Genomic DNA, 26,812 nt, shown 5'->3' on the forward strand with positions numbered 1-26,812 from the left:
GGGCCGCAGTCAGACCTGATGTCTGCCCCCAGCCCACTGCTGGGGCCACAGTCAGACTGGTGTGTACTTTCTCTTCCCCTCTCCTAGGGGCGGTATTCACTGTGGGGTGGTGTGGCCGTCTGGGCTACTTGCACACTGCCAGGCTTGTGGTGCTGGGGATCTGGCATATTAGCTGGGGTGGATCGGCAAGGTGCACGGGGCGGGAGGGGCAGGCTCAGCTGGCTTTTCCTTCAGTGATCCACTTCAGGAGGGGCCCTGCAGCACCGGGAGGGAGTCAGACCTGCCACTGGAGGGATGGATCCGCAGAAGCACAGCGTTGGGTGTTTGCGGGGTGCAAACAAGTTCCCTGACGGGAACTGGTTCCCTTTGGGATTTTGGCTGGGGGATGAGGAAGGGAGATGGTGCTGTTGAGCGCTTTTGTTCCCCGCCAAGCTGAGCTCTGTCGTGGGGGGTGGGGGGGCGGGGGCGGTCAACAACTCTCCCTCCCATTGTCCTCTAGCCCTCCCATTCTCTGAGCAGAGGTGTTATTACCTTCCAGATGTTAAGTCCCGCTTGCTGTCAGAACACACTCCGTCCGGCCCCTCCACTTTTGCAAGCCAGACTCGGGGTCTCTGCTTTGTTTTGTTGGCGGGCTGCCCCTCTGCCCTGGCTCCCTCCCTCCAGTCCGTGTAGCGCGCACCGCCTCTCCACCCTTCCTACCCTCTTCCATGGGCCTCTTGTCTATGCTTGGCTCCGGAGAATCCGTTCTGCTAGTCTTCTGGTGGTTTTCTGGGTTATTTAGGCAAGTGTGGGTGGAATCTAAGTGATCCGCAGGATGCAGTGAGCCCAGCGTCCTCCTACACCACCATCTTCTCCTTTCATCTGTTTATTCATTTTTGAAAGACAGAGATAGAGTGTGAGCAGGGGAGAGGCAGAGAGAGAGAGAGGGAGACAGAGAATCTGAAGCAGCGTCCAGGCTCTGAGCTTTTAGCACAGAGCCCGATGTGGAGCTCGAACCCATGAACCATGATATCATGACCTGAGCTAAAGTCAGACGTTCAACTGACTGAGCCACCCAGGCTCCCCCTCAATGGTTTTTAAACCACTCCAAGTCATTTCAGTGTGCAACAAGGTTGAGAACCATGGATCCAGACCAATGGTTCTTAACTGGAGTGATTTGTGCCTTCCAAGAGGGACATTAGGCAATGTCTAGACGCATATTCAATTGTCACAACTCAGGAGGAAGTGCTACTAGCATCTAGGTGGTCGAGGCTGGGGATGCTCTTAAATATTCTACAATGCATAAGTCAGGCCCTCACCACAAAGAATTATTGGGTCCAAAATGTCATTAGTATCAAGGCTGAGAAACTCTGATCTAGATGACTGGCTCTCAAAGCATGGTCCCAGGAATAGCAGCATCAATGTTATCTGGGAATTTTTAGGAATGCAGATACTCAGGTCCCATCCATGAGTTCTGAATCAGGAACTCTGGGATAGGTCCATGAGTCTGTTTTAACAAGCCCTGCAGGTGAATAAAGATGCACACAAAAGTTTAAGAGACACTGACCTAAAGCCTGATTGACACTTAAGATTAAAATGTGAAAAACTTCTGCCTTTCAAAAGAAACTGTTAAAACAATGGAGAGACTAACTACAGACTGGGAGAAAATGTTTGCAAATTATATACCCAGTAAAAGGGTGTGCATCTAGAATATTTAAGAATTCTTAAAATTCAGTAATAGTTCAGTATTTTTAAATGGGAAAAAGACTTAAACACACCTTTACCAGTAAAAAAATATACACAAGGCAAACAAGCACATTAAAAAATGCTAAGAAAAAAATCCTAAGTATTAGTCATTAGGACAATGCAGGACAATAACAGCAATGAGATACCAACACACATCTAACATAACAGTTCAAAAGAAAAAAATTGACCACACCAAGTGTTGGCAAGGATATGGAGGAACTGGAACTCTCATACATGAAATGGGAACATGAGATGGTACAATCACCTTTAAAAACAGTTTTTGGCAATTCCTTAAAAAAATTAAGTGTACATTTACTTTATGATCTAGCCATTTCATTACTAGGTATTTGCTTAAAAGAAATGAACGCTTATGCCCTTTCAAAGATTAGTACATAAATCTTCATTGCAACCTTATTTGTAGTAGCTCAAAACTGGAAACAACTGAAATGTCCATGAACAAGTGAATGAATATACAACTGTGATTGATATATGAATAGTATATATATATATATATATATATATATATGTGTGTGTGTGTGTGTGTGTGTGTGTGTGTATATATATGAATACTTATCAATAAAAGTAATGAACTATTTATAACACTACACAACATGGATAAACCTCAAAGTAATCATTCTTACTGAAAGAAGCCACACCAAAAAAAAAAAAAAAAAAAAAAAAGACTACATACCATATGATTTACAGAAAATTCTAGGAAATGCAAGCTATTGTAGAGTGACAGAAAGCAGACCTGTTAGGGTCTAAGGTCAGAGGTCAGGATAGGGTGTGGCGAGCTGGGTAAGTCAGACCATCAAAGGAAATGAGGAAACTTTTAGAGTTGGTAGACAAATTCATTATCATAATTGTGATTGTGGTTTCACAGGTGGATACATATGTCAAAACTTATGAAGTTGTCCAAAGTTTATTTTCATCAGTTAAACCTGTTTTTAAAAGAAGGAGGGGAGGGGCGTCTGGGTGGCTCAGTTGGTTAAGCATTTGACTCTTGACTTCAGCTGAGATCATGATCTCATGGTTGTGAAATCAAGCCTCACATCAGGCTCTGTGCTAGCATGGAGACTGCTTGGGATTCTCTCTCTCTCTCCCTCTCTCTCTATGCCCCTCCCCTGCACGCACACATGTGAGTGTACATACCCTCTCTGTCTCTCAAAATAAATAAATAACCATTTAAAAAAAAGGAGGAGGGGAGGTGCCTGGGTGGCTCACTCAGTTAAGCGTCTGACTCTTGATTTCAGCTCAGGTCACGATCTCACAATTCATGAGTTCTAGGCTCTGTGCTGACAGCATGGAGACTGCTTGGGATTCTGTCTCCTTCTCTCTCTGCCCCTCCCAAACTCATGCTCGCTGTCTCCAGAATAAACAAACATCTAAAAAAAAAAAAAAAAAACGGAGGGGAAGCTGTAAAACTCCTATCAAGTTAAAAACTGGACAAGCTAAATTAAAGTGTATAGGGATCCACATAGGGTGATAAAACCATAAAGCAGTAGTTCTCAGACTTTTTTTGTCTCAAGATGCCTTTCCACTCCTAAAAATTATCGAGTGCAAACAGCTCAAAGGCTTTTGTTGATAAACTATTCTTTAGGAAAAGCACAATACCTCAGTAATCAGCAGAAGTGCAGTAAGCATACTTTCTCATTTTCTCCAGAATATTAATATCAGAAAAAATAAGTTAATTTTGCAGAATATTAAAAATTCATGTACTCAAGACTCATAACTTAATAGTTCTTAAATTACTGGATTAAGACATTCTTAAGTGAGGCTGGCTTTTTTTTTTTTTTTAACCACGCATGCCTCATGTTCAAGAATATAATGACTGCTAGTACAGTCAGCTGCTGTCGCCTTGATATTTGTGGTGTCAGCAGTTTTAACACCATCTCTCTCCATCAGTACAAACGTCAATACAGTAAAAAAGGCAAATTATGTCTTAGTATTATTATGAAAACAGTTTTGATCTTGCAGATGTGCAGAAAGGTTTTGGGGCTCCTGGGAGTTACAGTCCACGCTTTAAGAACCACTGCCGTTAAGAAATGCAAGGAAGTGATTCCTGTATAAGTCAGTACAGGGGTTATTTTCGGGAGGATGGAAGGATGGGGCACATGAACGGCATTCTGACTTGTATTAACACCTTATAATTAATCACTAAGCTGATGCAGTTCATTATATATCTTTCCAGAATTTCTCAATGTATACACAAACATATGTATACAGGATTTTTCCAGCTTTATTGAGATATAACTGACATAGAACCTTATATAAGTTTAAGGTGTGCACCAATCTATGGTACTGCACTGTAAAAAAAATCCACATTTAAGTGGACCCTGTGCAATTCAAACTAGTGCTGTTGAAGAGTCAACTTTTTATCTTTCTCTCCTACTTATGTCACTCAGCATAATGCCCTCAAAGTCCATCCATGTTGTTGCAAATGGCAGTATTTACTTCCTTCTCATAGCTGAATAATAATTCATTGTATACGAATTATATACAATACAATAATACAATACAATACAATAATAATTCATTGTATTATAATGTATCTACAATTATATGTGTGTGTATCTTTATCCATTTATCTGTCAAAAGACACTTAGGTTTTTTCCATGCCTTGGCAATTGTGAGTAATGCTGCAGTGAACATGAGAGTGTAGCTACCTCTTTGAGATCGTTACCCTTTCCTTTGGACATATACCCAGAAGGGGGATTGCTAGATAATATGGTAGTTCTATTTTTAATTTCTTGAGGAACCTCCATACTATTTTCCAGAGTGGCCGCACGGGTTTACATTCCCACCAGCAAAGCACAAGGACTTTTTATTCTCCGTAACCTTGCCAGCATTTGTTGTCTCTGGTCTTTTTTACTTTTTAAATTCTTTATCTGGTAAATTGCAGAACACTGTCTTTGGGTTTGGGTACCAGGAAATTATTGTGATCCTTTAACAGTGTCACGTTGCTTTGATTTTTCATGTGCTTTGAAGTTTTGCGTTGCTGTCTTCTCATTTGAAATAGCAGACACCCCCTCCAGTTTCACTAGCTTCAAGATAGAAATACTTTCTGTCAACCCTGCTGGAGATTCCGAGGCGATCTCAGACCTTGTAAGTGTGTACCTGTTCTTTCTCGCTCTTTTGGCAAAATGCTTAAGCCAATGTGCCTTCTCTGGAGCCTCAACACATCCAGCTGAGTGCTGACAGCCTCTCTTTTGTTCTTCCAAAGCTGACACTAAAGCTCAAATTTGTGGTTTCTGTCTGGCCCACATATTTGGCTGACTTTCTGCACTTGTTCAGTAGCCTTGACACATGACTTGATACATGTCAGAAATGTACACAGGGGGCTGGCCATAGGGTAAGGAGAGTGTGAGGGTGAGACACAGAGCCCTGGGGGGCCTGTGGGCCAGTGAGGCATTCCCAGTGGTCAGAGCTGGGCTTCTTGATGGAATCTGAGACACAGTTAGGATCTGTGTTCCTTTAATGCCCTAAGAGTACTTTTCAGCCTCTCCCCACACCCCTGCCCCAGTCACATAGCTCACAATTCAGTCCTCTGAATGTGGTGAGAGAGAAATGAGCCCCTTCGGCAGCATCCCACACAGAGAAACTCGCGTGCTCACTCTCATTCTTTCTCTTTCCCCCACAGGGTAAAACATAGGCAGAGAAAGATCTTTTTTGGCCCTCAGCTGGGCCACTTTAAGGTAGAGGTGATACAGGCAAAGTCAAATTGTTCCTCTTATCAATTCAAATGTGGCCAAACTTGTTTTGCTTGTCTGATTTTTTTTTTTTTTTTTTTCTCCAGTGGAGTGCTGGAACTTTTCCTCTGGAAACCTAGAGGTCCACAAAGGTTCTCTCACCTAGGAGTGATTGTCTTAGTCAGTGTTCTCTAGAAAGCACAGCAGCCAAGGGGAATTAGAGGTGGTTCATCGACCACTGGGGGGTCCACAGCTGGGACCAAGGCTTCTCTGCCTATTACCTGGCATACAGGTGGGCTAGATGCCTCTTGGGTCCCTTGGTATATGGGGCTGGATCCCACAGCTCCCTCAAAGGCACTCTTGTCCATGGATGGATGCCAAATTTTTGTTGTGGGGAACAGGGCCAAAAACAAGGGATATCTTATGCTACCATGATGCTGATATCACTCCCTACACAGTATTTTTTAAAATTTTATTATCTCTTTAGCTTCAAAATTATAGACACCTCTCTGTGATCGTATTTTAAAAAGCTACTTAATGAAGTCTAATGACTTAATTGTATTCCATTTTTTTCATAATTTACTTATGTTTAAATTATTATTATAATGTACCTACAATTATATCATGTTAAATTATATTTATATTAATAATTTAAACAAACCATTCACGAACTTTTTACACTTGATCTTAGCCAAAAGGCCGAGAGGCGATTCATTCACGAACTTTTTAAATCTCTCCTGCCCATTCACAAACTTGTAAACAGAACTTTAATAGTGGTTAAAATGGATTTGTCATGATAATGAAACATGCTAAAAAAAAAAAAACTGTATATATTCTGTATAACTTCTAATCGTTTTACATTTTTTAAGCATCTAGCAAAACTTTCATATTATTATGGGTACATGTGAATTTTCATCTTTAGCATTTAACAGTTAGTTTGTTTTTATTGCTAGTTATGTATTATTGTGTAAAGAAGTTTTATTTTTGAGTGAGGGGCCAGAAACTGTTGTATGCAGTTTGTTTGCTATCTTATCCCCAGTTGTAATAATTCTCTGGCTTACAGAACACAACTTTATTCGCTGTAAAAGTTAAATATGTAAAAACTGATTTATGTAATCTTGTTTCATAAATGGGGAGACAGGGAGGCAGTAAGAACAAAAAACTAAGTCTAAAATATTTTAAACATTTGGGATCAAGTGATTAGTCTTTAGCCGACAATTACAGAACTTTGAGGGTGGGGGAAATATTGTAATATCTGAATAGTTTTTTTTTTAAGTCACATGTATGAATAAGTATTTGTTTAGAGATTTGCAATATGTAGTTTAGTTTTACAATATTATCATCTGGTCCTCAAGACAACTCCATTTGTGGTGGGGGAAGGTGGGGAAGCTATTACTATCTAAAACAATAGAAACAAACTGATAGGGTCGAGATTTCTAACATCAGAGCCAAAATCTAACTCTTCTGCTTCTCTCCATATCACTACTCTGTACAATAGACTGTTTAATACATTCACATACAACAATATTTCTCAGGCCTATAGAATGAAAGAGTGCTATGTGAATTGTGTTGAGCTTAGGGCAAGATACTCAATAATAAACTTAGATAAGCAGGCTTACAAGATCTTGTCCATTTTTGCTAAAACCAGCACTCCATGATGCTTTATACAACTTTGAAGTGTTTGGACCAAATGGATGTGGTCCTGTGGCTACTCAGGATGGATCATAAAGATAACTTTGGTCAAACTTAAATGGCTTCTTTGCTGTCCTTTCCCCTGGGCCCACATTCATGTGTAATTGATAAGAGGGAAAGAATGGCAGGTTTAGACAAATGCCTGTTAGGAAAGTGCAAGCACCAAAAGAAGAGTGTTTGCCTCAATACTGAGTGGAGACTAAGACTTCTCAAGGCAATGTAGCCTCCAAGTTGATGCAGATCTTTCGGCCTGTGGGACAAAAGAGTATTATTAGTCAGCTAGGACCACCATAATAAAATACTACAGATTTGGTGGCTTCCACAACAGAAACCTATTTACTCCCATTCTGGAGACTAGAAGTCCAAGATCAAGGTGCAGACAGATTTGATTTCTCCTAAAGCATCTTTCCTTGGCTTCCAAATGGCTGCCCTCGCATTGCCTCTTCACAAGGCTGTCCTGGGAAGCCCCTGGTGTCAGCCCCTGCTGTCTTTCCTAATCTGTTTTTATGAGGAAATCACTCAGATTAGACTAGGGCCCACTCCACTGACCTCATTTTAACTTAATTACCTTTTTAAAGGCCCTATCTTCAAATATGGTCACATTCTGAGATAGGAGGGGTTAGGGCTTCCCCATGAATTTGAGACGATAGAGTTGATCCTATAACTGAATCCGAAGATAGAAAAATTTCCAGGAGGTAGACACAGTGAGTACACACAGCGAGCCCTTGGTCCTGGAGTGTTCCCTACCTGGACACGATGGTAGGGAAGAAGTGGATTGGGGATCCCTTAGCCCTCACTACAAGCTAGCTTCCTCAGCCTTTTTGTTTCTTCTGTTAACCCAGTGGACATAAAGACATAGGGTGTGATCAGCCAGGCCTGCTGCTGTGCCTCTCAGGGAAATCTGTATATGCTTTCAAGGACCTCTTCGACGACCTTTCTCTCCTCTCCTGTAAATCCACCTAGTAACAGAAACGATCAGATCCTTAGGTCAAACCCTCCCTGGTGCGGTCTTCAGAAGCCTTGAAATCAGGTTAAGATAGTCCATAATCACTGTCAGTGCTATATCACAACAGGGCCAAATCCAACTCATTCGATTTCCCCTCTCAAATAAAGCTCCACAATCTTGCCCATCCACACTCAGGAAAGCTTATAAAAACTACACTAGATATTATCAGAATTCAAATAAGACATTTCCAACATTTGAAATGCTCAACTTCTGTCTGAATGTGATTTAATGTAATAAAATGAGAACATTCTCATTATGCTCACAGAGAAATGAATGCTTCAACACGTCTTGATTCCACAGAAAAATAAAATCCACAAAATCTATACCAAATGTCTGTCTGCTGCCTTTTTTCCCTAAATTTTCTCTGTATCATCCAGGAGGGCTTGGGGGAGGGGGTACTTCCCAGTTGGGGGCCCTTCCAATGTTGGCTGATTCCAAAGCCCTTCCCCATGTGTCCCCCTTTCTAGCGTTCAGAATAATCTACAAATATTAAATTGTACCCCCACAAAAGAAAATACAGTACACATCAGGATCTAATGTGACCACTACAACTAATTACTATAAAAACCTAAATCTCCTTAGCAATAGTGTTTTTAAAACTCAGCCCTGTCATTGTGGTACTTAGAATTCACAGTCCCTGGTGTTATGAAGTAAATTATATGTAAATATAAGTAAATGATATTTTTTATGTAAATGAAAAACAAGTTTTCCAAATGTTGATTTATCAAAGCTTGGTGAAGGCCTAAAATATGTCTTTTTTCCCCCTTTTTTTGCTTTGCATCTCTTATAATGCTGGCTGGCAATATGGGCAAAAGATGCTGGATGAGTGATGACTTTATAATAAATGGGTAGAGACTTGAGTCATGATAAAAAAAGAAAGTGAGAAGGAAGAAATTAAATTACAAGATGAATGTCTTGATTCTGCTTGAAAATGTAAGTATGGTTTTTTTCTGTGGGGTTCTCTAAGCAGTAAATGATCCATTCACTGATGCCAGTCAGTGACCTGATCTTCTACGAAGCTGACACTTTGTTTAATTTACCTTATAATGCAAGCACACAGAAAGGTGTAGAGCTTAGTCTGGATGAGGTGTCCTGGAGTAGGCTGGGGGTATGTGGGCCGCACCTAGAACAATGCAGAACTGTAGCCTGATACCTAGGCAAGGGCAATCTTAGAAGGAAGAGGGTCAAGTTAAAGTGTTACATGGAAATTAATCTTAAATCATGGTGTAGACGCAGAGACTAGGAAACAACAGGAGAGAAGACCAGAGATGACAGAACACAGGATGATAGGAGGTAGACTGGTAGAGCCTGGACAAACTCCTAGGGGCAGGATTATTCAAAGGCATGATCCCTTTATAGTAAGGGCCCCAAGCCTTTCAGCAGTGAAGGAGTAAATAAGAACTCTAAGTTAGTAGAACAAACAGTTTTTTAATGCTTCTGGTCTATGATGTAAATGCTAACATTTTATCTCTTTTTCTAATATAGTTTAGAAAAGTGTTTACCTTGGGTATTTTTCATCATGATTGGATTCCTTTTCTTTCTGGTATTACCACCATTTGTTTTCATGTAATTAGAGAATTGGACTTAACTTGAAGGAGTTTATTATTCATTCACCACCATAACTGCAACTGGTTTTGGAGACTATACAGTAGGTGAGGCTTAATAATTTTTGAAATAAGGTTAGCTATCATAGAAACAGATTGAAACAGGATGTAAAATAAGTGATCCAAGGGAAATTTTAACAGATTTCTTTAAGAGAGAAGATAGAGGTCAACCCCTTTTACATAAATGATCTTCATCGTATAAATAAACTCACCCTGTCCAGCTCCCTCTCTCCGCACACCACAGTGATCACTGACTATGGGAATAAGATACAGAGTAATTCCTGTAAACTAAGTATCTCTGCTTGATCACACATAAGCAAAAGACATATATAATCAAAACACCAGGCTTAAGTGATTAACCCTATATCCTGTACCTTATATAAATTTTTCAGAAAGCATTTCAGATTCCTTCCTAAAATAAAGGGGGGAAAGGAAATGGATAGATCCATACAGACCCTAAATGTTTTCATAAATATCTGAGTCAAGATTAAATAGCGCATAAGTCCTTTTGGATATAGATTTGTAAGCTAGTACTTTAATAACTCCATTTCATTCTCTGGTTTCCATCGATTTCTGATAAGTCAACTGTTAGTTTTATTGTTGGTGCTTTGAGGTCCAGAGCCATCCCCTTGCACCTCATACTTCCCCAGCACCATACCTGCTTTTAAGCTTTTATCTTTGTCTTTGATTTTCAGCAATTTATTATCTACTTCAATGTGGTTTACTTTGTATTTATTTTGCTTGGGGATCACACAGATTATTGAATTGAGGAATTGATATTTTTCATCTGTTTTGAAAATTCTCAGCTACTATCTGTTCAAATATTGAGTATTCCTTGTTGTCTGGGACACTAATTACATGAATGTAAGACCTCCTCACTGGGTTTCACATGTTCTGATGTACTTTCTGTGTTTTCCTTTTTTTTTTTTTCTTTTGTCTTCTCTTAAGATATTTTTTGTTAACCTTCTAGTTTACTAATTCTAATTTCTATATGTAATGTGCTTTTAAATCCATTTATTGAGTTCTTAGTATCATATTTTTTTTTTTTTTTTTTTTAGTTCTAAAGTGTGCTTTTGTTCTCCCACCCTTTTGGTGTATTTGAATTCTCTGGTGAAATTCTTCATCTTTCCATCTATTTTTCCATATTATCTTATATTTAAGAATATATAATCATGGTTATTGTCAAGTTCTTATCTACCAATTTCAATATCTGGAACACCTGTAGGCCTATTTAATAGTCTTTTTTATTCTGATTTTTGGCCATATTGCCCTGTCTCTTGGCATGCCTGATAATTTCTGGTGGGAGGCTGTACATTGCATATTTTAAAAATTGTAGATGCTTCAGGTAATGTTATCTTCCTGTGGAGAGGTTTTACTGTTTCCTCTGTTAAACATATAGAGATATAGGACTGTGGGAGGATAACTGAACACTTTAATTCAGTCAAGGAATGATCTGACTTGAGACTAGATTGAAAATTTGGTAAGGCTTAGTCTCCTTTTGGTTTCTTCTTATTCCCAAATCATAGTTCTTCGTGACCTTCAAATAAAAGCCTGTTGTGTTCACAGGGTCATTCCCTTAGGTTGATCTTGAAGCTAATTCTTTTGTGTCCTGATGCTTGGATCTACTGGAAATTCTGTTTTGCTTTTTAAGGTCTTTGGCTTAACTTTTTAGCCTCATGCAGCTTCAGAATATGGCAGTATATTGGAGGGGAAAATGAACTGTAGATTTCAAACCCTTAAATCTGCAACTTTGTCAATCTAGCCATGCAGGACTACCAAAAGGTCTGCTGATGTCCCTGTTCCTCAGTCGTATCTTTCTTCTTAGATAAAGCCCAGATCCATAACCTCTTGCCTGTGCCCAGAATTAGCAAAAATGCCAAGGGAAAAAACAGTTGCAGATTTTCTGCCTTATTTTCCTTACCTGGTATCTTAATCTTTTTAGTCTTCATTACTTTAGCAACTCTCTAGTGCCTTTAAACATACAATCTTTTAAAATTTATCTGATTTCTCTAGTTCTCATCTGGAGCATTGTTCTATCACTAGCTACTCCATTCTGCCCAGAAATGAAAGAGTCCCCATAATATTTATTTTTAATCTAGATAGGACTAAAAATTAAATCATGAATAACATCTAGGTTGATAACTTTATAAAAATAAACATATTTTGAGGCTACGTCTAAAACTGTAAGAACTATTTTTTAAATGTTTATTTATTTTGAGAAAGAGAGAGCATGCACAAGCAGGGGAGAGGCAGAGAGAGAGAGAGAGAGAGAGAGAGAGAGAGAGAGAGAGAGAGAATCCCAAGCAGATTCCATGCTCGGTGCAGAGCCCAAAATGGGGCTTGATCCCATGACCATGAGATCATGACCTGAGCCGATATCAAGATTCAGATGCTCAACTGACTGAGCCACCCTGGCACCCCTCTAAGAACTATTTTTAAATATCACTCAGAAAAGTCTGTTACATTTTTCCCAGAGCAGAGATAGTTGGTACTTTCTAGGCATTCCCATAGAAATTTTCTACTAATTTTATTCTAGAATTTTTCATCTTATATTATGTAGCTTACTACCCATTTTTCTAATCATATTCTCTTATCATAAAAAGAATAATAATTCAGGGCGCCTGGGTGGCTCAGTCAGTTGAGCGTCCAACTTCGGCTCAGGTCATGATCTCGCGGTTGATGAGTTTGAGCCCCGCGTCGGGCTCTGTGCTGATGACTCTGTGCTGATGGCTCAGAGCCTGGAGTTTGCCGCAGATTCTGTCTCCCTCTCTCTCTGCCCCTCCCCCACTCATGCTCTGTCTCTGTCTCAAAAATAAATAAACATTAAAAAAAATTTTTTAAAGAATAATAATAATTCTATCAGCTCCTATCAATATGTTACCTGAATTCTCTACATCTAAAAAATATCTTCACCCACTTGACATAATTAGTATATATAATTCTGTATCCTGTTATGTAGATCAGGATTTCCCTCAGTCATTAAAAACTCTTCATAAATGGAAATACCTGCTATTTTAAATAAAATTTAATATTTCACTTACAGCTGATTTTAAAGTTCTTGTCAGCTATTTCAACATTTTCTGTCATTTCTGAGTTTATTTCTATTGATTGATTTTTTTTCCTCCTGGATAAGGATATTTTCCTGCTTCTTTGCATGGCTGGTGAGATTATTTCTGATTCAAATATTGACTTTGTTTCATGTTGCTTTTACCACACCACCGGGAGCTGCCAAAACCAATCCTCTGGTGTTCTAGAATCGGAAAATACCTTCAAAGAAAAAATGGCTTAGGTACTTTGGTATTCATAATGTGGCCCAGTATTTCCCTAAACTTTTATGTTTTCTGATGACTTTAACATTTTGAAATATGTAATCAAATGTTTTCATTTGTCTTTAGTGTAGAAAGTTGGTCTAAATATCCTTGGTTGTCAATACCATAAATGGAAGTTTCTTTAAATATGCTTTCTTTTGAAATTGAGATGTAACTTAACTATGGCAAAATACAGATATAAGTATTCAGTTCAGTGACATTTGGTTAGCATATGCCTCGGTGTAACCGCTCAGATATATAGAATATCTCAGTGTTGTGATCGCTCTAGAGAGGCAGAATAGACCTTGTAACAAACGTTGGTTTAGATGTTGAGACGATGCCACGCACATACCCCAAGAGTATATGGGGAGTAGTGGTAGACTGTTGTATATAGAGTAATGTGTAATACAGTTGACCCTCGAACAACACGGGGGCTAGGGGCACTGACCCCTGCACAATCAAAAAATGCATGTACAATTTTGGACTCCCCCAAAACTTAACTACTAATAGCCTACTGTTGACTGATGGCCTTACCAACAACATCAACGGTTGATTAACACATATTTTGTATGTCCTATCTATTATATACCGTATTCTTACAATAAAGTAAGCTAGAGAACAGAACATTTATTAAAATCGTAAGGAAGAGAAACACATTTACAGTACTGGACTGTGTTTATTTTTTAAGAAGCTGGGTATAAGTGGACCCATGCAGCTCAAACCCATGTTGTTCAAGGGTTAGTTGTAGTGGTATAAAGTCATCACACATGATGAAGCTTTTTGGGTAGAGCAGGACAACTCTCAAGCAGGTCTACACATTGCCCGAGAGAGCAAGAAAGAGTGGCTGGCTTTGGCTTTTACCGTGATGAGGGCGTGGGGAAGGGGTGAAACCCCCCCCCCCCCCCGAGTGGGCCAGTGTCAGTGTGGTTGAACTTCCCACCATCAGCAAGGGAGGGAGCATGGGGGCTTTCTTGTAAGTTTGCCCAGATGTGAACCAAGACAGAAAGAAGGAGGGATGAGGCTTGGAAACTGTCAGCAAATACCAAAAATGAAGCCAGACTTTGTCACATTCCATCACCTCAACAGTATCATTATGATCCTTTACTATCAATTCCTGCAATGAATTCAGATTCCCGAGCTGATCGAGGGGTTGGATATGACCCTAAGGTGGCAGTAGCATGCATGAGCTTTACTTGAGCTGCACTCTGACAGGTTTGCAGGTAGGGTAAATCCCTCACCACATGAAAGCATCTAGAGGCTACAACATGGAGGCCATTGCCCAGGAGAGGAGAGAAAGGGAACTTCTGAGCAGAGGAGAATCAGGGGGTCTTGTGGACCTAGGCAGTGTTGCTCAGCAGCCTGGAGGTAGGGTCTCTGTGTCGGAGAGCTCTAAGAGCAGCAGTGGTTTGGAGGCTTTTATAGCTACTATGTTTATCTTATGGTTACCAGGTGCTGGGTACAGTTTCACAGGATGTGCAAAGCATGCAGATGCTAAATGACTAAAAATTGGCTTAGTTAGGCTATTTTTTAAACAGTCAGGTGTAGAATAGTTCGAGTTAGTGCTTGTGGGCTTTTGAGCCAGTGGCCCAGCCTTCTGTGAAGAAGTAAATAACATAGGGCTAATACACAACAATTTCCTTTGGCTCATTTCTACAACACTTCCCTCTCATTCAAAGAAGCAACCACTTTCTGATTTCTGTCAGCGGAGTTATTTTGCATGTTTCAAATTTCAAATGAATAGTAGTATAGAGTATGCTTTTGTGCTTGTCTACTTTTGCTTGATGTGTTTTTGAGATTCCTTCACGCTTTTGCATTGTTAGTTCATTGTTTTTGTATTGCTGTATAGTATTACATTGCATGAATATACCACAATGTAAAAGATCTAGTATCTGGTTGATGGACATTTGGGTTGTCTCCAATTTTTGGCTATTATATATAAGGTTGCTACGAACATTTCATACAAGTTTTTGTGAATCTATGTTTTAATTTTTCTGAGTAATTAGGTAAGGGTGGAATTTTATCGGATCATAAGCTGATGTATATTAACTTCATAAAATAAAGCTAAAATTGTTCTTCAAAGGGGATATATCATGTTACGCTTTCATCAGCAATATATGGGAGTTCTAACTGTCCTACAAACTTACCAGTATTTGGTATTGTTTGTTTTTTTTGAATTTGACCATTGCAATGGGTATGAAATTATATGTCATTGTGGGTTAGTTTGCATTTCCCTGGTGACAGATATGGCTGAGCACATTTTTATGTGCTTATTGGTCATTCACACATCTTGCAGTGTAAATTTTTTCCAACTATTTTATTGGTCTTAGGTATTTCTTCTTTTAAATTTACAGATAGTAAAATTCACATTTTTATATGTAATTCAATGAATTTTGAAAAATGCATGAAGTGCATGTAAGCACTACAAAGAGAATACAGATGGTTCCATTACCCCACCCCTAACACGTATGTGCACGCACACATACAAATTTCTCTTGTGCTAACCTTTTATAATCGAATCCCCTCCTTCTCATTAGCCCTTAGCAACTACTTATTTATTCTCAGAATGTTATTTAAATGGAATGATACAGAATGTTGAGTTGTTAGACTGGTTTCTTAGCATAATGTGTAGGAGATTCATCCTTATTCTTGCATATATCAATAATTCTTTTTTTCTTTTTTCAATGCTGACTAGTTTTCCTGGTATGGGATATACCGTTTGTTTATTCAGTCCCTAGATGAGGGACAGTTGTGTTGTTTCCAGTTTGGTGCAATTATGAATAGCACTGCTATAGATATTTACATATAGTTTTTTGTAACAAACTTAGGTTTCCATTTATGTTGAATAAACAGCCAGGAGTGAAACTTCTGGGTCATATGATAAATGTATCTGTATAAAAAAATTACCAGATTATTTTCTAAGTATCTGAACAACTTTAATTCCCAATAGCAATATAGGAGAATTTGTTATTGTTCAACCTTTGGATTATGCCTTCTCTCTCTCTCTCTCTCTCTTCTCTCTGTCTCTTAACTTTAGCCATTTTAATGGATTAGTAGGGGATCTCTTTGTAGTTTCAGTTTGCATGTCCTTAGTACCTAATGATATTGACTGTATTTTCATGTGCTTATTTGAAATCTGCATTCTTCTCTTTTGAAATTTGTTCAAACCTTTTGTTTTCTTACTGAGTTTTAAGAATTCTTTGTATATTCTGGATACAAGTCCTTGGCTAGATATAGTATTTGAAAATATTTTTTAATATAATTTATTGTCAGGTTGGCTTCCATACAGCACCCAATATTTACTTCCAGTCTATAATTTGTCTTTTAGTTCTTTTATCAATCTCTTTTGCAGATCAAAAGCTTTTAATCTTAAGTGAGAACAAACTGAGGGTGGATGGGGGGTGGGAGGGAGGGGAGGGTGGGTGATGGGTATTGAGGAGGGCACCTTTTGGGATGAGCACTGGGTGTTGTATGGAAACCAATTTGACAACAAACTTCATATATTGAAATAAATAAATAAATAAATAAATAAATAAATAAATACCAAAAGGGGGGAAAAAAAAGCTTTTAATCTTAAGCAAATATCACTTACCATTTCTGCCTGTTGGACCATGCTTTTTTTTTTTTTTTTTTAATTTTTTTTTTTTTTTCAACGTTTATTTATTTTTGGGACAGAGAGAGACAGAGCATGAACGGGGGAGGGACAGAGAGAGAGGGAGACACAGAATCGGAAACAGGCTCCAGGCTCTGAGCCATCAGCCCAGAGCCTGACGCGGGGCTCGAACTCACGGACCGTGAGATCGTGACCTGGCTGAAGTCGGACGCTTAACCGACTGCGCCACCCAGGCACCCCTGGACCATGCTTTTTATATCATAAGAACATCTTGCCTAGTCCCAGGTTCCAAAGATTTCAAACGGAGATCCTGGAGATTCTGTTCTTTTTTGTTAAGTTCTTTTTTTTTTTCTCTTTGTCCTTAATGTTGAATAATATCTATTGAACTGTCTTCAGTTTCACTGATGATTTCCTTTGCTGTATCCACGATAAGCCCGTCACATGATTTCTTCACTTCCCATTCTAGCATTTCTATTACTTTTACATTTCAATTATTTCTAGCATTTCCATTTACTTCTCATTAGTTTCTTTCTCTCTGCTGATATTTCCCTAACTGTTATCCCCTATATGTTATCCATTGTTTCTAGTATATCCTTTATCATATTTGTGGGAATTATTTTAGATGTCTATCTGATCATTCTAATACTTTGTCCATCTCTAAGACTGTTGACTGCATTTTCTCTGGAGCGTGTGTCACATTTTATTTCTTCTTTAAATTTTTATTGTATGCCAGCCTCTGGTAGTAGAGACTGCAGAGAATAATGTTTACCTTCAGAAAAAGGCATACCCATACCCTTTCTTTTTCCAGGCTACTAGTATGGGCAGGCGGTGGAGGGGTAAAACTATTGCATTTTTAGATAGTCTGGATCTGGGCTTTGTTGCATGAAGCATTGGCTAGATTTAGTCCACCACTGGCTTGTAATATTTTGAGGCAAAAATGAAAACATACCCTTTGGCAAGGTTTGGTTACTGAATGCCAGTGAGACAATCATAGGATTGCATTTTTTTTCTAGTTTACAGCCTGGTTACAGCCATTTGCGTTCTTGGGTTGTTCTTGTTGTTCTCCAGCTTCTCTCCTGTCCCAGCTGCTGCCTTCACTCAGTGAAACCTGGTGTGCTTCAGGCAGGTTCCCTCTGTTCTCCTGCCCCCCTTCCAGGCTTCAGCGGACAACCTCTCTTGTACTTGGAATACACCCACAGGGGGTATCACTCCACAGGAAAACAAGTAGCCATGCATAGCTTCTCTCCTAGGAAAGGCTGTCACTTTCTAACGTTTGGTTCATTTAGGATTTTTTTTCCGTCTCCTCAGCTCTCTGATTTTTTTTTAAATAAAATCTGATCTTGCAGCTTATCTGGTTTCTTTCTCTGTTAGTGTGGCGATGATCATCTCTTGTGATTTTCCACATGCTAATGCAGAAATTCCTTACATTTGCTTTTTTAGCTAGTAAACAATGCACTCAGATTATGTCAATAGATTGGACTCTCAGTCTTAGATATATTTTGCTTTTATTAGTGGATGTGTCTGTGCATGCACACACATACACACGCACACATGTTTTGGTAGGCGGTATTTTGGAGAAGCTACATCAGGGACAGTTAACCAAATATCCTTTTAAATCAAAAGTGAGTGTAGCCTTCCAGTTGTACTTATTCAGTTTACTCTCTGATGATTATACTTCACCGATCTTAGCTGATTAATTTATGAAATTATAGGTAAATACTGAATAATTTAATGTCTGATAATTTAAAATATTTTCTGTTATTTTATGCTCTCATAAGCACAGTTAAATTGCATTCTTGTGATAAATCACAATGTGTTTATTGTGTTGTTTTTGGTTACTTCTCTTTGCCTTCAAAGTTCACACTCTTTTCACTGCGTCTCTTCAAACATGGAGATTGCAGTCATGAAAAACAAATGACAAGACCCAAAAGGAAGGTAAAAGTTACAGTATTGAAGTATTAGGATAATTGAATTATGAGTGATTTTCTTTTCCTTCTTCAGAGAGTAGTTCCTCAGGATTTCTAATGACAAAGGCAATGAATTTCTAGAATTTTAAACTCAGAAGTACAGATAAGTGGCACAGTGAAATGAACCGTAATTTTGTTAATAAAATCTGAATCCCATTTTAAATGATTTTGTTACATACTTATCTTTTCCTTCCCTCATTTCAAAGGTTTCCTAGCAGTAACAATGGTAAATACATTACTTACTGCAAAATATTATACTTATTATGGTATTCAATAGGATAATTTTCAAAGGGAAAGAAAATTTTTACCCTCTAGATGTGCTCTAAAAAGCAAGAGTCTGAATATGTGTAATTTATAGTCTTTCCTTGAAAGCAATGATAATTTTAGATATACCTTATTTTATTTTATTTTTTAATGTTTATTTTTTTTAACATTTATTTATTTTTGAGACAGAGAGAGACAAAGCATGAACGGGGGAGGGTCAGAGAGAGGGAGACACAGAATCTGAAACAGGCTCCAGGCTCTGAGCTGTCAGCACAGAGCCCGACGCGGGGCTCGAACTCACGGACCGCGAGATCATGACCTGAGCCGAAGTCGGCCGCTTAACCGACTGAGCCACCCAGGCTCCCCTGATGTTTATTTATTTTTGAGAGAGGGTGCATGCACACAAACAGAGGAGAGGCAAAGAGAGAGGGAGACACAGAATCCAAAGCAGGCTCTGAGCTGTCAACACAGAGCCAGATGCGGGGCTCGAACCTATGAACCATGAGATCATGACCTGAGCTGAAGTCAGATGCTTAACCGACTGAGGCACCCAGATATACCCCTATGCCCCATATGCCCCTAGATATGCCTTATTTTAACTAATTTGTCCTCAGAATCAGATTCTAAAAGGAGGCATTTTTCTAGGTACTAATGAATAGAAAGAAAATATGGAGAAAAGTCACCATCTGAGTATTTGCATGTTATTTCCATTCTGTCTTTAGTTTCAAATCCTGTGAAAGAGAATAGGAACATCATTTATTCAATCTTATTATTAATTTGGAATCTCCAAGGTCTTGCCTTGATTGCTCTTCTGTTTAACTTAATAACCAATTTTTTTCAAGAAATGGAATCAAAGCTACATAAAGACACATCTGAGATAGAAGGTAGAGAAGGAAAAAGAAGTCAGGTGCTATATATCAATATTTAGGAGGTTTCCTCTACCCAAACTGCAAAGGGTTTATATGGAACACATCCAAAAGTGTCAGAACAGGAAGAAGGAATAGTAAAACAACCAAGTGTCTCTCCATAAACCTCTTGTGCACATTATATTTGCACAAAAACATTTATTTATTTTAATTTTGTGTTATCATTAAGAAAAATACCTTAAAAATATAATGCAAATCTCAGCTCTTCTTGTCAACTTTCCCCATATCTGCCTTACCCCACACTTGGACTCACATTGGCATTTGTATACAATAGAAGCTCATTCTGAAAGCCGGGTTTGCATTGTTTTTGTCCCCTCATGTATTTCCGTAAAGGTAGAAATACACACGTACAAAACTGTATAGGGCTCTTTTCATTGAGATCTGTTTCTTCACATATTATTTCTAATTATCAATCCATTGCCTCTTAAAATTTTGTGCATTAAACAAAAAGTATGTTAACCCTAAAGTTATGGCATGAGAGATTTATTTCAGAAGGTATGATCCATAAATTATAGCATTACCCTTTTTGGGAAAGTGAGGAAACTTAGTCTTTAACGCTATAAAATATTGCTCACCGTGTTCCTTTTTTTTAAAAAAAAAAATTTTTTTTAATGTTTATTCTTTGAGAGAGGGAGAGAGAGAGAGAGAGAACACAAGCAGGAGAGGGGCAGAGAGGCAGAGACACAGAATCTGAAGAAGACTCCAGGCTCTGAGCTATCAGCACAGAGCCCGACATGGGGCTCGAACGCAGGAACTGGGAGATCATGACCTGAGCTGAAGTCAGACGCTTAACTGACTGAGACACCCAGGTGCCCCACACCGTGTTCCTTTTAAAAGACCAAAGTGTGATTTCTATGTAGACATAGGTATGGGTATGGACATAGACAAAGGTGTGTTTGTGTCTACAGTTAAGAGTCTTTCTGTAGCTTACAAAAAGACCTTTATCTCCTAGAGTGGAAGGTCATAGCTGAACAACAGCCTGAAAACCTTGTTCTTAGAGTCGCAGCACTCTGGAAACCTTTGAATGCTCAGTCAAAGCAGGTATATTATGCAAAAGCTAGGGCCCTAGTGTGCATCCTGAAACTTGGGACAGGGAAATTGGGATGGATACTCCTGAGGATCTTGACTCTACATCCTTCAGGCCTGGACCCCCTGCGCCTGCAGAATTGATTCACATTTTTCCCTGTTGAGAGAAGCTGTTCTGCTAGAAAATGCTTCAGGGGGTCTCTCTCAGACAAGCTACTAAATGTTCCCCTCAGAAGTAACCTCCACTCCCTTTCCTGTCTGCCAGGCCAACAACTAGAGTTAAATCCCTGCATAAACTTCCAGGGGACATGGTGGTCTGTTAAGGAAGAATAGATATTGTAAAACCAAAGAATTTCAAGAATCATTGGCCTGTACTTGGGACTGGATGTGGAGTGTATGTGACCAAGGTATACAGAATGTAAAACTGGTCATTCAAGAATCATAGGCTCTTGACAGCATTTGACCCTGTATTCGTCTGGGTTTTCCAGAGAAGCAAAACCAATCTTTTGTTTATATATATGCATACATGTATGTATGTATATATACGTATATACACATATATATTGTTAAAGTAAACAGGGAGGCCATTAGACTGGGGTGATTTCTAATGCCTTGGCAGCCTAAGGAAGCAAACCCAATCTAAGCCTGCCAGTGCCTCAAGGTTAAGAAATCAAAAAACCTGAGGACAACCAATTACAAACAGCCAACTAGATTTTCCCAAGTAAGGCAACTTGCCTGAGCTATAGCCAATCAATTAATTTCCTTGCTTTGCTTCTGGGTCTTTCCTATAGCTCTTTTTTTTTTTTTTTTTTTTTTTTTTTACTTCTATGCATTTTATTTTATTTTTTTGAGATATCACTGAAAATTTATTTATTTTTCAATATATGAAATTTATTGTCAAATTGATTTCCATACGACACCCAGTGCTCATCCCAAAAGGTGCCCTCCTCACTACCCATCACCCACCCTCCCCTCCCTCCCACCCCCCATCCACCCTCAGTTTGTTCTTAGTTTTTAAGAGTCTCTTATGCTTTGGCTCTCTCCCACTCTAACCTCCTTTTTTTTTTTTTCCTTCCCCTCCCCCATGGGTTTCTGTTAAGTTTCTCAGGATCCACATAAGAGTGAAAACATATGGTATCTGTCTTTCTCTGTATAGCTTATTTCACTTAGCATCACACTCTCCAGTTCCATCCACGTTGCTACAAAGGGCCATATTTCATTCTTTCTCATTGCCACGTAGTACTCCATTGTGTATATATAAACCACAACTTCTTTATCCATTCATCAGTTGATGGACATTTAGGTTCTTTCCATAATTTGGCCATTGTTGAGAGTGCTGCTATAAACATTGGGGTACAAGTACCCCTATGCATCAGTACTCCTGTATCCCTTGGGTAAATTCCTAGCAGTGCTATTGCTGGGTCATAGGGTAGGTCTATTTTTAATTTTTTGAGGAACCTCCACACTGTTTTCCAGAGCGGCTGCACCAATTTGCATTCCCACCAACAGTGCAAGAGGGTTCCCGTTTCTCCACATCCTTGCCAGCATCTCTAGTCTCCTGATTTGTTCATTTTGGCCACTCTGACTGGCATGAGGTGATATCTGAGTGTGGTTTTGATTTGTATTTCCCTGATGAGGAGCGACGTTGAGCATCTTTTCATGTGTCTGTTGGCCATCCGAATGTCTTCTTTAGAGAAGCGTCTATTCATGCTTTCTGCCCATTTCTTCACTGGGTTATTTGTTTTTCGGGTGTGGAGTTTGGTGAGCTCTTTATCCTATAGCTCTTGTACCCAGCTCCTGTTGGCAGAGTGCTCCTAAGCACTTCTGTTTTGGCACTGACATTTATTTTTGCTCACATTTATTTTTGCTCACATAAACTCACATTTATTTTTGCTCACATTTATTTTTGCTCACATAAACTCCTAAAATATTTAATATGTCTCAGTTTATCTTTTAACAGTATAGACCTTCCTTGACTTACAGTGAGGTTGTGTCTGGATAAACCCATCATATGCTGAAAATACCATAAGATGAAAATATGTTAAGTATACCTAACAAACATCATGGCTTAGCCTAGCCTACCTTAAATATGCTCCGAACACTTGCATTAGCCTACCTTGGCCAAAGTCATCTAACACAAAGCCTATTTATAATGGAAGGATGAGTATCTCATGTAATATATTGAGTACTGTGCTGAAAATGAAAAACAGAATGGTTGTATGAGCACAGAATGGTTGTCAGCGTATTGGGTGTATGTCCTTGTGATTGTGTGGCTGACTGGGAGCTGGTTAGTTTGGGATTAGCTGTCTTGTTGGAGAGATCCCACAGAGATCCCCAGCCCCCTTCCACCATGTGAGAAGGCTACAAATCAGGAAGAGAGCCCTCACTCCGCCAAGCTGGCACTCTGATCTCAGATCTTCCAGGCTCCAGAACTATAAGAAATAAATTTCTGTTGCTTATAAGCCACCTAATCTATAGTATTTTGTTACAGCTGCTTGAACAGACTGAGACACATGGGTCAAATCTGACCTGAATGGCCTGTTCGCCCCAGCAGACTCCAGGATCAAGGGGAGAGAGGCGACAAGGAAGAACACTGCAGCCTTCTTTTTTCTTTCCACTTCGGGATATATTTACAGGTATGATATAGAGGGATCAGATGCAACAAGTAACTTCTATCTTCTGGTTTCAAGAATGTTTAATGAAGCCCTGTTATTCCCCTGGCTGCCTCATCATGACAAGAAGGCAACTATGTTGCAACAAGCAAATCTGTCCAGTAATGACCCTGGGAATTCATTCCAGGTAGCATGGAGATTAAGGTGGCAGGAACTAGGGGTATCTACCCTTGTGCCAGAGCTTCCCTCCCCTGGCCCTGACACCATCCCCAGAAGGGGCTACAACTTCCCACAGGTCCCAACCTCTCCAGGTGCTGGGTAGCCGTGTTTCCCAGGCAACTCCCTAAAGGGCTGCATCTAAAGCCAGAATGCCTGGCACCTAAACACTCGTGTTTGTTTCTAGTAAAGTCAGCCTCATGCCTAACCAGTAAGAAGTGTGGAAAGAAATGAAGACAACTCAGCTGAGAACAAACAAGGGTTATCAGAGCTCCCCAAACTTTTAATGGCTGAACACTTAAAGAAAGATCTGTGTCATTAATACATTATTAAGCTTTAGGCTGAGTGTTTGGGTGATCTCTTTCTGCTTCGTCATACTTCTCACAAAAGGTTTAAGGTGCCAAGCCAACCTCCCTAAACCGTACAAATGTATCATGCAAGTGTATTGCCCTAGACTTCAGAGAGGATAAAAAGAATTTCTTTGAGGTCTCCTTCGCTCAATTACCTATGAATCCTCACTAAGCTATCTGCCTCCTTAATGGAAAAGTCTATTTATACTCCTACTGATAAAGATTCTCTAGGAATCTTTTAGACAGTGGGTACACGTACTTCACCTAGAAGCTAGTTTAGGGATTGTACATAACAAATATTACTTCCCCCACTGCCATGTATATGTAATAATTTGATCCTTTACATTGCTGAATATAACCCCATACGGCCCAGACTTTACTCAAAGACTGAGTACGTGATCTGAGTGTTGTTAATAATTTAAGTCTGTAGTTAGTATCTTCCATGGAAGGCAAAAACTTGTCCTGGTGATCCTAGGTAGCTAGAAGTTGCCTTGTTCCTTAAGAGGAAATGGTCTTGAAGAAAGTAAAATTATACTATCACCTATGAACAGTACTGGACATTATTAGAATCAACAGAATCAAGGGAACCATATTGGAAAAGGAGAGAAAAGAATCAACTAGCATCTTTTAAGTAATTGTTGTGTGATCCTTTCTATTTCTTAGTCCCTGTCAAGCTGTGTGTTCAGTCTTCATACCCAAAGTTTTTGAGCCTATGGCTAACCCAAAACATGCTTCTGTTTGACCTCAAGGACTTTCTACTTTGCTTTAATCCCTTCCGTGATTGGTAATATCAAGACGCTCTGTCCAGGGTTAGTCAGTGTGGTTGACCTAAAATGGATCTCTCTGATTTTGTAAAATAAAAATGTATATGGCTATTTCTGTCCTAACCAATGTTTGGGGTTTTTTGTTTTTTTGTTTTTTTAGTCAGATTTTTTTTCTCGTTGAACAATTTCCTCTTTATCATGGAAAGTAAATGAGGCTATTCTAATTTTACTTCAAGTTCAGGGCTCTTTATTACATATTTGCAAAGTTCTTCACGGTGGGTGTGGCCAAATACTACCCAGACTATTCCCTCTTTTGTCTTTTTCTACTACGTGCAATAGACAGAGGATCTTGTCCTGATGCCATCTTCCTGAGAAAATAATCTGGATAAGTGAACATGAAGAGAGTAGAGGGAGAGTAGAGCCCAGGCCAGATTCACCCTGGACTACCTCATAGTCCTGGGTGTGTGGAGGTAGAGGGCATGTGGTTCATTTACCATTAAGCTTTGAAGGGCCACTGCAACTCAGGAATTCACACAGGGGACTATGGCAGTGAACAGAGCAGGAGCTCAATGGAGGTGTCACTTTGACACAACGGGGGACGAGTGCTTCGGCTGTGGCCAGAGAAGCTGCCTGCTCAGCCTCTCTGAGTGTAGCTTTGATATAATTTCAAAGAACCAGCTTCGAGTAGTGGGTTGTGGGTTCAGCTTTCGGCTTTGTCCAGCAGAGCTGAGGATGGCAAAGGACTAGTGAAGACTCCATGCAAGTCAAGAGAGGTGAGCGAGAGGCTATGGGAAGTCTCCCCAAGCTGCTCTCAAGCTCCCGTACTTATTAAACATACATTCAGGGAAACAATGTGCAATAAATTGGTGGGCTACGTGCCAGTAAGAACGTATTGAAAATGTGCAGAAAAGCAAATTAAGACAGGATAAAATATTCTATGTGACAACATGGTCTAAGGAATTTGTAAGCATAGGCAGGACCCAACCTCTAGATATATGTTAACTAGATAAGTGAAGTATGGCCCGCTGTTTTCAGCAAGTCCAGAAAGCAGTGTTCTGCTTTGCAGTGCATTCCCTGTAATCTCCCAACCCAGGATATAGCTATTTGATTTCCCACAGTGGGTGTGATGTTCTATAGCCTTAAGGAGATGTATCTGAGTTCTAGATCCTGGGGCAAAGCAGGAGGAACCAATGTTAGTCCTTTGGACAAGAAATGCTTCACAAAGACTTCTGGGGATTACCTACAGAAGGAGGAACCCCAGGAGGAACAAAAGCCATTTTAACCACTATCAAGACAGGGACTCCAGCAGTTTGATCAGAACATTGACAGAAGATCGGGTGCCTGGGTGGCTCAGTCAGTTAAGCGTCTGACTCTTGATTTCAGCTCAGGTCATGATCTCGTGGTTCATGAGATAGAGCCCCACATTGGGCTGCTTGGGATCCTCTCTCTCCCTCTCTCTCTGCCTCCTCCCCACTCATGTGCTCTCTTTCAAAAATAACATTGAAAAAAAAAAGGAACATTAAAATTTGTTGAACTCTCTTGTCTACTGATGGCCTCCCTCCCCTTTTCTTCATCAGTCTGGTTTACCTGAATAGAGTATTGCCTTAAAGAAAGGTGAACTTGGTAAGTTGAATGCCTGGGAAAATCTGATCTATGAATCTGGGTCAAGTTAGAGTACACGATTCTGCAAATCAGTGTGTTGTACATACTGGAGGGCTGGGACTAGGATGATATGAGTGAGGCACTTATTCATTGCCTTGAGTACAAAATTTAAGGGGACATGCACCAATTGAGTCAAAATTATTAGAAGTATCAAAATTTATAAGTTTATTTATTTTGAGAGAGAGAGAGCATACGTGGAGAGGGATAGAGAGAGACAGAGAGAAAGAATCCCAAGCAAGCTCTATGCTGTTAGTGGAGCCCGACATAGGGCTTGATCTCACGAACTGTGAGATTATGACCAGAGCTGAAACCAAGAGTTAGATGCTTAACTGACTGAGCCACCCAGGCACCCAGAAGTATCAAGATTTTAAATAAAGACAGGGTTAGTAAC

General features: G+C 39.5%; 1 long non-coding RNA gene across 1 annotated transcript in view; it reads left to right on the forward strand.

The window, feature by feature from the left end:
- The window catches only part of LOC144616650 (uncharacterized), a 136,718-nt gene that overhangs the window by 23,378 nt on the left and 86,528 nt on the right, over nt 1-26,812 (forward strand). Inside the window, exon 3 of the long non-coding RNA XR_013556099.1 lies at nt 23,309-23,453. This is a non-coding gene — a long non-coding RNA (uncharacterized LOC144616650). The remainder of the gene's footprint in view (nt 1-23,308; nt 23,454-26,812) is intronic.

The sequence above is a fragment of the Panthera onca genome, chromosome B3 (genome assembly GCF_046562875.1).
Source record: "Panthera onca isolate mPanOnc1 chromosome B3, mPanOnc1 haplotype 2, whole genome shotgun sequence".
Lineage (NCBI taxonomy): Eukaryota > Metazoa > Chordata > Mammalia > Carnivora > Felidae > Panthera > Panthera onca.